This window comes from Ursus americanus, chromosome 11 (assembly GCF_024610735.1).
Source record: "Ursus americanus isolate L20-20 chromosome 11, mUrsAme1.1.p, whole genome shotgun sequence".
Lineage (NCBI taxonomy): Eukaryota > Metazoa > Chordata > Mammalia > Carnivora > Ursidae > Ursus > Ursus americanus.
The window spans coordinates 48,688,742-48,702,747 of NC_142137.1; the positions used below are offsets into that span (position 1 = coordinate 48,688,742).

General features: G+C 35.4%; 1 protein-coding gene across 1 annotated transcript in view; it reads left to right on the forward strand.

Moving 5' to 3' along the window:
• The window catches only part of PDE7B (phosphodiesterase 7B), a 319,969-nt gene that overhangs the window by 38,518 nt on the left and 267,445 nt on the right, over positions 1-14,006 (forward strand). The gene's annotated exons all lie outside the window — the stretch shown is intronic.

Here is a 14,006-nt window from a genome sequence, read left to right on the forward strand (position 1 = left end):
AGATTAAGTAATGATGACAATACAGTACTGACAAAGAAAAGATATTAAACATACACTTAGGTGTTGGTGTTTATTTAAATATTCATACTACATTCTGCTTTCAAAATTGTTAAGCAAAAGCTTATATTCAGTAATTAACCAGTATTTATAAAGGCTGTTTTAATTAAGGGCTTTCTGTTCTTGAAAAGGCTTAATTGGTTATGCTGATCTATAGCCTCGCAATTATCCACATTTGGAAAAGTTCAATTTGTTGCTCCAAATAAGCAGAACTTATAGCAGTTTCTTGTAGCCAAGTCTAAACCTATAAACTGAAAAATCTCACATATTCCTTTCTTAATGAATTCTCATTGTTTTTAGCATGAAATTAAATCATTTTGTCTTATTTTTAGATTTCTCCATAATCTGGTCACATCCCAGTAGTGGTCATATCTCCCATTACTCTCCAATTCTTTATTTCACTATGTTGACAATTTCTCTGAATATATGTTTGTGTTTACTTACATCATTTCTTCTTTGGGAATGTTGTCTCTTAATTTTCTGTATCTCTAATGCTGTTGACATTGAATTCTTAACACATATCAGCTACTGCACTGAGTACTTTTACCTTGTTATAATAAGCTATGATCCCAATGTGTCTCATTATAAAGATTAAAAATATTGAGGCTTAGAAGGACTAAGTAATCTGTCCAAGGCCACACAATTAGTAAATGACAAACACAGCTTGAATCTGATCTGTCCAGTTGCAAAGTCTAAGTGTGTAACCTTTACGCTCTGCTGCTTCCAAAGGCTTACAGCTATACCTCAGGGTAATTATCTTTGTGGCATGATAAATTATCTGACATCTTTGAGTCCTAGTAAAACTAGGAGAAAATATATTTGTATATACATATATATGTATATACATATTTGTATATGTGTATATATATACATATTTGTATATGTGTATATATATACACGTATATATATATACACACTATACTATATATTATATATATTTTTTCTATACTATCCTAAAGATATATGTATATATTTAGAATAGTTTCTTGTTATTTAATTTATGGTTATTACAGGTATAAAATAAATGTGACTATCCTGGGTTATTTAGAAACATAGATCAAAGAAATAAAACTAATGTCAACGGTGAAGTATGGGTAGCTTTAGTTTACAGTGTTTGTAAATCTTCTTCCAACTTTGTAATTCTGAATACCCAGAAGATAAACGTGACTAACATGATCTACCCCAAAGAACATACACTTAAGGAAAACAAGCACAAGTACTATAAATATATCTAAAGTTGTGAGGTTTCTAAAAGTCAGAAGTGAATTTTTAAAAATATTCAATCCAGATAATTTTTCCAGTTATTCAACACTCTTAGTTAAGAAAATATGTCTGGGAATAGCCTTGGTATTCTGGAAGAGAACTTCAAAGCATTAATTCACTTACTACTTCATTTAAACAAACAATATTCATTAGCACTTGTTTTGAGCTAGCTCATCTCCTAGGCTCAGGAGATACAAAAATGAAAAAACAGAGTTTTTATTTTTAAGGAGTTGAGAATCTGAGGAATAAGCATTATATTAATAATCATGCAATAATTATTTGTTTACAACTGAGTTAAGTGCTTTAAAGGGAAGTATATGTTATGATTGACATGCTTAAGCAAGGGGATGAATACTAGGTAAATCTAAAAGCCTGAAAAGACATGTAAATAAATGTAAACACTGTGTAGAAGTTGATCTGCTGAATCAGGTTTGGAAGAGGTTTTGCTGACAGAGGAAACAGAATATACCCAACTTCAGAAAAGGAAGAGAAGGCCTTTATGGCTGGACTCCAGAACAGAGGAGGAAGGCGGCTCTAAAGTGGCTCTAGACAAGGCTTGAGTGATGGCCTTCCAGATTATGTTATGTTGTCCAGATTTTTGTCTAAAAGAAATGGGAAGCAATGAACAGATTTTAAGTGTGTGTGTGTGTGTGTGTGTGTGTGTGTGTCTGTGTGTGTGTGTGTTAAAGGAGGCAACATGTTCAGATTTTTATTTTAAAGATATTTCTTTGACTAGTCTGTGGAAAATAAATTTATAAGGAAATTCTTACATTCTGCCACAGAAATGATGGCTGTACTAAGGTTAGGGGAAAAGTAGATGAAAAATATTGCCAGATTTGATGCATACTTTGAAGGTAGAGTTAGCAGGGATTGATGAATGTTTGAATGTGGAATATGACAAAGAAAAGGTAACTAGTGTGATTCCCAGGTTTATGGCTGGAGCAACTGAGCATATTGTATCATTACTTTGATGGAGAATACTGGAGGAGGAGGAGAAGGAGGTATAGAGAAAGGGAGAGAGGGATGGGGGAAAGAGGTAGAATGGGAGGGAGGGAGGAAGAAAGGAAGGAAGGGAGGAAGGAAGGGAGGGAGGGAAGATCTTACAGGGAAGATTGTTATTCCATCTTGGGAATGTTTCAGAATTTAGAATATCTATGAGCTATCCAAGTGAAGTTTTCATGGAGGCAATCAGAATATTGATAATAACTCTGAAGAGAAGACAGGTTACAGATATAAATTTGGAAATTAACATCATGGCTCTAACATTAGAAGTAAAAACATGAATGAGAAAACAATAAAGTGAGAAGTGAAAGGAATCTAAAAACTAAACCCTGAGAAACACCAACTTTCAAAAGTCATGTGGAAGAAGAGGTGCCAGCAAAGAAGACTGATAATGAACGGTCAGAGAGATGATGAGAAGCATAAGGGCATAGCACCCCGAAAGACAAAATAAGAGAACATTTCAAGATGAGGAGATGGGTGGGACTTCCGCTAAAGTGACATGAAGAGGTTGGTAAATTCTCTCTCCAACACACAAGATTTACGTATAGCTAATAGGCATGTGAAAAGATGCTCAATATCATTAGTTTTTAGAGAGCTGAAAATTACAATCACAATGAGATACCATTACATGCCCACTAGAAATGACTGTATTCCAAAAATCTGAGAATACAAAATATCAGTGAAGATACAGAGAAACTGGAAGTGTTATACATTTCTGATGGGAATATAAAATGGTACAGCCACTTTAAAAAACCAGTTTGACAGTTTCCTTTAAAAAAAATCATGTTTGCTTACCATATGGCCCAGCAATTTCACTCCTTGGTACTGACGCAAAAAAAATTAAAATATATGTCCACACTAAGACTTGTGTGTGAGTGTTCATATAAGCTTTATTCACAACAGCCAATAACTGGAAAAAATTCAAATATTTATTAGCTGGTGAATGGATAAACAAAATGTGGTCAGTCCATTCAATAGAATGCTACTCATCATTTGGATAAACCTCCAAAACATTATGCTAAGTGAAATAAACCATTCAGGAGACCATAGATTACATGATGCCACATATATGAAATGTCTTTTAAAAGATCAGTTTCCAGAGACAGAGAGCAAATGAGTACCTGCTGAGGCTGGGAGTCAGAATGAGAATTCACTGCAAACTGAACAACAGGAAATTTAGAGGATGATGGAAATACTCTAAACATGGATTATGGAGATGGTTGCATAACTGGATAAACTGCCAGTCAGTTTTTAGACTTACAGTGAGTGAATTTTATGGTATATAAATTATATATATTTTATGGTATATAATATTATATATATTATATTATATTATATTATATTATATTATATTATATTATATTATATTATATTATATTATATATATACGCACCTCAATAAAGCTTTAAAAAATGAAATGGTATGCCTTGGCTAACCCACAATGAAGCAGGCCCTAATAAGGCCTTCCTCCTCTTTAAATTTTACTATTTATTTGTAATATCCCTTTACTAAGGTATCAATATATCCTACTTGTTTTTGAACCTAACTTCAGTGTGAAGGAGAACTTCTTTTCTGGAGTTTGCCTGAGAATATAAATAGAATCTCTTCACTGAGCAGTTTGATCTCCACAGGTCATGCCAATTTATAGATTCTCAAGAATGTTTTAAAGTTCTTTTCGGGAAACTGGTTCGTTCTAGAGGAGTCCTGAAGTTTGGATAATATGATCTACCAATAGAATCCCCAGGCCTATATTAGAGTATAGATCTAAACCAGATCAGGCTTTTGCTGAACCACTGCCAGTTTGACCTGAGAGGACCCTGGCTCTGAACCCACGCTGTCCAGCTTGCTCCAGCTGGAAGATCTTGCTTCTTTTTCACGCTAACCTGAGAGCATGAATAAGGCAGAGACATGAGCTGAGGACCAGTTATATTCTTTTTTACTTTGTAGTATCCACAAGTCACAATAATTAACGAACTTGCTCTGATAAAACAATGACATTTTCAAAGAAGTTCCATTATCAGAGGTTTCTAAAGAAACAATTTTGGAAGGTGGTAGACAAGTCAAAATTGTTCTTTAGACTCTGATTTATTAACATAGTAAATTCACCGGGCAGGTTCTAGGCATTCCCTGTGGTATTTGGAGCTGTGAATCTTCTGTGCGTTCAAGCAGGCCAAAGTAGCAGATGAGAGCTCTGCTATTGATTTGTTTCACTCTGGTGAATGTAAATGATTTGTGTTCAGCAGATTTGTCCTACTAGAGATAAAAGAGAAGGAAGAAAATGTGCACAGCCTCAAAGATGCAGCTTGACTCCACTGAAACCCAGAACGGCCATCAGTATACCTGGCATTTTTAAATGTGCATGATAACTCTTCGAGAAATCAGCCCCATCTTCCCTGAGATCATTATAGATCAACAAAAATGAATAGAAGGAGAATGTGGAGAAGGATCAAAAGAGGAAGCAACTAGAGCCTCACCTTTTTTTTGTTGGTGTGAGACAACTTGCATTAAGTCCAGGAAAGCAAATAAACACTTTTCAAAGTCTATGGAGGAAAATGCAGAAATTACTAATGTGAAAATGTCCCTGGTCACCTAAGTGCTGTGATATTTTGGGTGTCCCTGAACTACTCATGGTTCTCTACTCATAAGCAACCCATCCTCCAAGAAACTACTAAAAGTTGAAGTGTTTATTCATATTTTATTTTTTAAGCCAGTAGTACAACAGAAGGACATAGTTTTTTCTTGCAACCTAAAGCGACATGCCAAGAAAGGCTTTGTTTCACCTGCTTGCAAGATTCAAAGGGTTTCTGCCACCAATGGGCTTTGGTTGCACATCTTCATGGAGTAGCATGCACTTTGACTTTACCATGTCACATTCCACAGGTGATGCTGCATTGACAGGTGCAATATATTTTCTCCCAGCCTACGCCAAAGAGCAGACACATTCCTACTCTTTCTGACAAGATCTTAATGGTAATATTGTGCTGTTAGGAAAACTAAATTTCAAAGCAGAAGCAACACTTATAGTTTCAAGATGAGACCCCAAGAATAATAAAAATGATAGATGTGAAAAGAATCTGAAAGAGTGACACTTGTTAAAATAAAAATCCTTATGGAGATTAGTGCACATAAAATCATAGATCATTAGGACCCAAAGAAGAAGGTATATGCCAGACATTAAACTGGCCAGTTACTTTGATATTTTCGTACCATACGTTAAGAATTCCATCCACATGTCTCATTAATAATGCTAAGAAAAGCAAGGCAACCTTCAGAGCATTGTTAAAAGTTACAAATGCATTACAATGAACTCATAGTGAAATTGAAGCAAGAGATTCAAAGGACTTCTACACTTAGTTCTTAACCAGAGGTCCATGCCAGAATCATCTAGAGAAAGTGTTTCATGCCAGGGTTCCAATGCTGGTCATTTTCATTCATTTGGGTCTGGAGCAAAACTCAAGCATATGACTTTTGAAACATTCCCCACGAGTGATTTTTATGATAACCCTAGTTAAGAAAAGAAAACATCTTCTACTTTGTAGGTATATATCTGCCACCTTCTCCACTAGATTTCAAACTCTTTTGAAAGGAGCTTGCCATATTTACCTTGTGTCTTTTGCTATACTTACCACAGCTAGACCGTAAGCTCGAGGAAGGAAGAATGTGCTCTAGTCGTCTTTCATATTGTCATTCCTCCTGCCCCTCCCCCACATCCCCAGCTAGAAGAACAATGATCTATCACTGATACCCAAGAAATTAAATTTTAAAAATGAATACTAGATTTGAAAGTAAGACCAGAAATCATAACTCCTAGAAGAAAACAGGCAGTAAGTTCTTTGGCATTGCTGTGGGTTATATATTTTGGATTTAACTCCAAAGACAATGGCAACAAAAACAAAAATAAACAAATGGGACTACATCAAACTAAAAAGCTTCTACACAGTGAAGGGGAACATGAACAAAATACAAAGGCAACCTACTGAATGGAGAAAATATTTGCAAATGATATATCCAATAAGGGGTTAGTATCCAAAATATATAAACAACTCATATAGCTCAATAACAAATAAACAAACAAAAGCAATCTAGTTAAAAATGGCAGAGGACATACAGATAGCCAACAAGCACACGAAAAGATGCTCAACAGCACTAATAACCAGAGAAATGCAAATCAAAATCACAATGAGATATCACCTCACACCTGAGAATAGGTATCCAAAGGACAAGAAAAAACAAGTGTCGACAAGGAGTGTAGAAAAGGAAATCCTTGTGCGCTGTTGAGGGGAATGTAAATTAGTGCAGCCACTATGGAAAACAGCATGGGGGTTCCTCAAAAAGTTAGAAATAGAAGATCATATGATCCAGCAATTCCACTTCTGGGTATTCGTCCAAAGAAAATAAAAACACTAATTCAAAAAGATATATGCACCCCTATGTTCACTGCAGGATTATTTACAATAGCCAAAATATGGAAACAACCTAAGTATTCATTGATAGATGAATGCATAAAGAATACACTATATACATTATATAGTAGTATATTCATATAATAGTATATATATATAGTAGTGTGTATATATATATGTATAGTAATATATTCATATAGTAGTATGTATATACATTATATAGTAGTATTCTATTACATATATTCATATATAATAGAATACTTGACTATTACATATATACATATATAATAGAATACTACTCATCCATAAAAAAGAATGAAATCTTGCCATTTGCAACAACATAGATAGACCTTGAGGGTATTATGCTAAGTGAAATAAGTCAGACAGAGAAAGACAAATACTTGTATGATTTCACTTATACGTAAAATCTAAAAAACAAAACACGGGAACAAACAAAACAGAACACAACTCATAGATACAGAGAATAGACTGGTGGTTGCCAGAGGGGAGTTGGATGCGAGGGTGGATGAAATGGATGAAGGGGATCAAGAGGTACAAAGTACCAGTTATAAAACAAGTAAATCAAGAGGGTGTAATATACATCATAGTGACTGTAGTCAAGAATATCATATTACAAATTTGAAAGTTGCTAAGAAATTCAATCTCAAAAGTTGTCATCACAAGAAAAAAATTGTATCTTTGTATGGTGACAGATGGTAACTAGAATTATTGTAGTGATCATTTTGCAATGTATACTATGCAATCCCTATGTAGTCACTATGTTGTATACCTAAAAATATGTTGTATATCAATCATATTTCAATTTAAAAAATGAATACTAGGAATTTCATTCTATACATATGGACTTGAATTGAGTTTTCTCTTTTCTGTTGTTATTATTATTGTCCTAGCAGGTTTTCAAATGTTTGTTGAATAAACACATTGAGTTTTGAAGGTTAAACAGAGGTTATTTTAAGGGGCTTTTGAGTGGTAATTGTAGAAATCAGTCTCATTACTTTATATTCATTCATGTTCTCTTTTTGGGCTTCTCTTAAACATATCTTTGATTTATACCACATTTGGTGAGAACAGCTCAATTGTACTTGCTTCCAGAAAATTGGGAATCAAATAACTAATCTGAAGTAACAAAACAAGCAAATGCAGTTGATACTATTACTTCAAGTACCTTCCCAAATGGCATTATTGAAGGATCTTACCTCATAGGACTAGCATAACACTTTATTTTTATAACTGATGTATCAAAAAGCTATTTGAACCATTGATTTCCAAGGTCTTATAATCCTAATTTTATTTTAAGGAGATACTTACATTCTAGTGAAATACATGAAAGGAAATAAAAGCAGTTCTAGTTATTGATTAATTACTGCAATCAATACTGACATAATATCAGGTAGGGGGATATATTATAATAGCCCACGTCTTCCATGTTATTCAATTCACTGATACATGAAAATAATCAGGAATGATAAAATTGATTGGCATCAAATGTGGATTGTTATTAAAGGCCATCATCGAAATTTATATGTAGAAGATATGATTTGAAATGTTCAGCTAAGGGTGCCTGGGTGGCTCAATCAGTTAAATGTCAGACTCTTGATTTCGGCTTAGGTCATGGTATCAGGGTAGTGAGATTGAGGCCCCCGTCAGGCTCCATGCTGAGTGTGGAGCCTGCTTCAGATTCTCTCTCTCCCTCTCCATCTGCCCCTCCCTCCCACTCACTCACTCTCTCTCTCTAAAAAACAAAAAAAACCCAAAAAACCAAAAAAGAAACGTTCAGCTGGTCTCCTTCATACGAATTATAACAAGCTGAATATTTCTCAGTATCTTCATTAAAGATGCTCATATTTTAGGTACAGTATATTTGCAATAGATCAAGTTGAAAATGTATCGGTGGAATATGTACTTTGTTTCCCTCTTCACTATTTAATGTATGTTCTATGAAGTTTTTCCTGTTCCTCCTGTATCTGTGATCTCTCCTCTCTTTGAACCCATATGTATTGATTTTGTAGCTCACTTATGCACTTACCTTGCTCTGTCTTCTTTTAGACACTTTACCAACTTGTAAACACCTGTAGGGATGGGACTTATTCTTACTCATCCTGTATCTCCTTCCATGACAAGCACATAGCAAGCACACAATTATAGACTCTGAATTGATCATCTGTTATCCAGAAATTAATAATGACAATATCTTTATAATCCCAAGAATAATTATACCATTGTCATTGAAGTAAAAAGAGAGCATTTAACTTCAAATTTTGCAGTCTTTTAAAAATAGATGTTATAACCTGATTTAAAGTGGATCTTTTAAGCTGTCTCCAAAGTCATTTATTCTAGTTAAAAACCTGATCCACTTATAAATTCATGCATAATTTATATCCCACTTACTTCTAAAAATTAATTGAAGGAGCCATTAAGATGATACCAATTATGGGGACGCCTGGGTGGCTCAGTCGGTTGAACTTCCGACTCTTGGTTTCTGCCCAGGTCATGGTCTCATGGGTCGTAGGATTGAGCTCCATATTTTAGGCATCCCACTCAGCAGGGAGTCTGCTTGAAGATTCTCTCCCTCTGCCCCTCCCCCATATTAGGTTCTCTCTCTCTCAAATAAAATTTTTTCTAAAAAGATGATGTCAATTATGAAAACTACTAAAATATCAATAACAAAACGGATCACAGAATGTTTTATTCTCAAATTATCTTGGTATTTTTAAATGTCTAAGTCAAAATATTGACCTACATGCATTATCTCAACACCAAATAGAGTTTTGGGAGGTTTTTTGTTAGATATTTTTAGGGAGCTACCAGTTTATCATACAATTCTATTTAGAGTATTTTTCTTTTAATCTACACCATTAATTTATGCTGCTATTTAAAATAGTATGAACTATAGAATGAATAAAATACACACACACACACACACGCACACACACATTCAGGTGAAAAATACCTTAACTCTTGGCTTCAAATAAGTTTAAATATGGAGAATTCCAAATGGTTGGAAAATCAAACACTTTAAGGTCTTGGCAAAGCCACAATAACAAGAATTATAACCTATTCCCATTTTCCGTAAAAGATGATTTGAGGTGAGGACTCCAAGGAAACAAGAGAGTCTATTCCAAGAGAGAAATCTGAGGCAAATGGAAACACAAGGAGAGCAGACACCCCAACGACAAAAGCCTTCCATATCCCCACCCAAAATGCACTTACCAAATTGAACAATTCCAGTGAGCTCTGCACAATTAACCTGTCCAAAGGAGTAGCGTGGCAGCCATTCAACTTCCCACTCAGCTATGCTGAAACATATAATACATCTTGAACATGTCATTTAAATTGAAAATGAAACATTGGACACGTCAGTATAAGATGGGTCCTGCTAATTTGAGAACGTATTTACCCAGGCAGATTCAATCATAATTCCTACTCTGTGAATAAAATTTCAATCTAGCTTGCAAAACTAAAAATTGTAATTTTAGAGGTTTTTTTAAAAAAATTTTCTCAGAAAAAGATTTGATTTCATGCCTTTCTATTTGAGATGGGACTACAATGAAAACCTATGAATGAATTCTCATTTAAAAAATATATATATATATAAAAGCAATCAAATCAGGTAAAACAGACAAATCCTGTTTGTTCAATGAAGGCAATCATGTGATGGAATAAAAATAAAGCAATTATATAAACCTTTTTTTGAGATTTAGGCTCTGAATTGACAATAATATGAAGGTTGTCCCTCAGTTTCCAGAAGACACACATGTAATAAAGAATTTTATATCATCCAGAAGGAAACCAACAAATGACTAGAAATCCATTAATAATGATAATGAGCAGTAAAAGCAGTAAAAAGACATTTTTATATCCACAATCGATGCTGTTTAATCAAGCCCTGGGAAACAGGTTTACTTCTAATACACCAGATAAAGTTGCTACCAAATGTGATGTGCCATGATAACCTGCATCAGGGAGGGAACAATCTGCTGAAGGACTAGAAAGAGATCTGATATCCTAATACCTCTCTCTTATCACTGTCAATGTTGCTGGGCCCATGGGTAATTCAGTTACACTAGTTATGTCCATTCTTGACTCAGAAAGAAGTGCTTTTTCCAATGTACCTCAAGTTCAGTGCTGGTCTGCCTGTAAGAGTTTTAACAAAGATCAGAGTTAAATGTGGTTGTAGGCTCCTGCAGGGCTGTTATGGGCAAGAACACTTTGGGAATATTGGCTAAAAAGTACACTCATTGTAGCCTGGGAATGGAAATAAGGCCTCATGAAAACACTTAAAGCATTAGAACCAGGCAGAGCTTTCTACTCATAAATAAAGGCTTCTGTTGCATACTGACTGGGCTTGCTAAGCCATTAGCTTTAGTGTTCTTGGGGTGGGGGGGCAAGGGAAAAAATTAGAAAACAAAAAGAATACAAGGGAAATTTTGGCAGAAAAGACATAGTCTTGCATTTCATATGTCTCCTTCAACCAGCACTTGCTCCATGATCTCTGATGTCTCATCCCAGGGTCCATTGAATCTGTCCTGAATGTCGCTTTTCTTCGTTGTACCAATCTTCTCATTTCCTGTGAAATAGACATCTTGAGAATGTCTCACCCTTTCCCACACATCTTCCTCTTTATCTGATATATTTTTTTGTGACTAGCTACAAAAGTTGCTGCCACTTACAAGAAGTTTAACTGTTGAACAAATAGAGGATGATTTTAAGGGGAGCAGGCCTAGAATGTGCCAAGTAATGGATATATGAGAAAGTGGGGAGAGGACAGTTCATTCTCCTTGCACTGATAAATTCACAATTGGGTGAAGAGCAGGAGTAAAGGGGTGAATTAGAGCTGGAGGTGGAGCTAACTGTGTGTGAGCCTTGCTTCAGATGAACCTGTTCGTACCTGAATAGGTTGACCCAATCTCTTGGGTCCCTGACAAAAAAACTGCCCTTGGGGCTCAAGATAACTACTCCAAGCCTCTGCTCTATAAGATTGGCCCAACCAACTTCTAAGCACTTTTTTGGCCTTGTGACATCTACAACCCTAACCTCTTATTATGCACCTGTTCCTATCTGACCAAGTCAATTTTTTGCTTTGAAACCTTCAGTTATGATCATTGTTACCTTGTATGGGTATCTCCTATATGCCTGGTAATGTGTTCTATGCTTTACATATATCTACTATACTCCTTGCAATGTGTCTACTATGATTGGTTCTACTGTAAAGTGTATGTAGCTATTCTCATTTTACAGATGAGGGAATACAGACATGAAGAGATGAACGAGTTTGCTCAGGAGTGCAGAAATGGTGATATAGCTGAGAATCAAACTGAAATAAGTCTGGCTCCAAAATCAATGCTCACTGCTCTAGAGCTCATACCATTCAACAGTTCCTCAGTTTGTTTCCCAAAGTCCTCCACGATCCTGCTGCTGTCTGCATTTCAGCTCCTTCCCTGGCCCTCCTTTCATTCCATTTAATGCTACAGCAATAGTTAAATACTTGTAATCCACCCCCTCTCCTCCTCCTCAGTGTGTATTCATGCTCTTTCCTCTGCTTGAAATACTGCTCTCCAATCTAGCTTAGCACCCCTCATCTTTCTAGATGTGGGTTCCCTCAAGAAGGACTCCCAGGTGCCTCCCTCACATACACGACAGCCTACACCCATCCCCGTTGGAGCACTTGCAATAGTGTGCTGTCACAACGACATTTTTAGGTATGTTTCACCTACGCAGTAAGACTTATGAGGCTTTCTACCTTCACATCGAGAAAAACCAGGGCAGTGCTTGGCACAAGCAGGAACTCTGAGAGTGCTTGTTGAATGAAACCTTTTTGAAACTTTAGAAGTGCTTTCCCACTGGGGTGTGTGTGTGTGTGAGAGAGAGAGAGAGAGAGAGAGAGAGAGAGAGAGAGAGAGAGAGAGAGAGAGAGAGAGAGAGAGAGAGGGAAACAGAGACAGGGAAAGAGACAGAGAACAAAAGTATGCGTTTTAATCTCAACTTGATTTCATGTTTTGTAAGATTAGAGGCGGTGTCTTCTATTTTTATTACTGTTCTCTTTCAAAGCCCCTTGCCTGCTGAAGACAACAGAATGAATGACCCTGTTCATGTCAGTGTTGAATACACCCACGAAGGTGAACTACCCAGAAGTGGAAAGGCAGTGAGGACAGATGGCAACAGAGAAAAGTACACACATATTTTGTATGTGAATTTTGCCAACTTGCTAAGGGATTTAAGATTTTAACGAAATTAAGCAATATAAAGCTAGGCAATTAGGAATAAATGTTGAATTGAGACAACATAAGGGGAAGAGAAAATTGACACTTGAACTACTTACTTCAATTTGGACACTTAATTTAGCAGTGCTTCCTGACAACTAAAAATCAGAAAGCGTTTTGTACCATGGATTATCATATTATTTGGCTACAAATAATTTGGCTTATCTATAGGGTTATTCTTCTTGAGGATGTCTGAGGTGGCAGCCAGCTTGATTCAATAGCTGGATTATGTCAAGTTCACCATCTCTGCAAGCCTCTGTCTTTTCCTCAGGTTTCTCATCTATTATGGTTACAAGATTGTTGCTGCTGTTACAGACATCACATCTAGGTTTAAGTCATAAGGAAAGGAGGGAGACAACAAACCATGCCTGCTGCTTATATCAGGAAAAGCAGAAGGCTTTACAGACTCCTTAAATTTTATTGATCAGAGCATGTCAATGGTCACTTATAGCTGGAAGAAAGTTTTAAAAGCATATATCCTACTGTGTCAGGACACACTGTAATCAGATCAAAACTATTCTGTTTGCAAGAAAGAAAAAAAGCAATGTGTATTAGATATGTGACTCACACTGATTGCAGATTGTAGATTTCATTGAATGCTAATAAATATCATATAAACTCCAGAAGAAATTTATAACATACTTCAATAATTATTTGATGAATTAATAAGCACAAATTTGGTCCCCCTAACTGAACTCTTTGGAAAAAAAGCCCCAAACTTAATTTTTCTGTTTCTAAAGTGAAAATTTTGGAAACTATATGAAATTATAAAAATATAAGAAATGTTGATTAGTAATCATGCCCCCAGGAATATTTTATTTAAAATGTTATTTTCTTGATCTTAAAAAATGCAATAATATATGTTATTGTAGAATATGTAGAAATTATTGTAGAATGCATAGCATATTCAGCACATAGCATGTAATTAATAACTCCAATAATTCTACCACCTATAAAAACAGATAAACTTTAGCCTTTTTGATAGGCGATAAAATAGCTT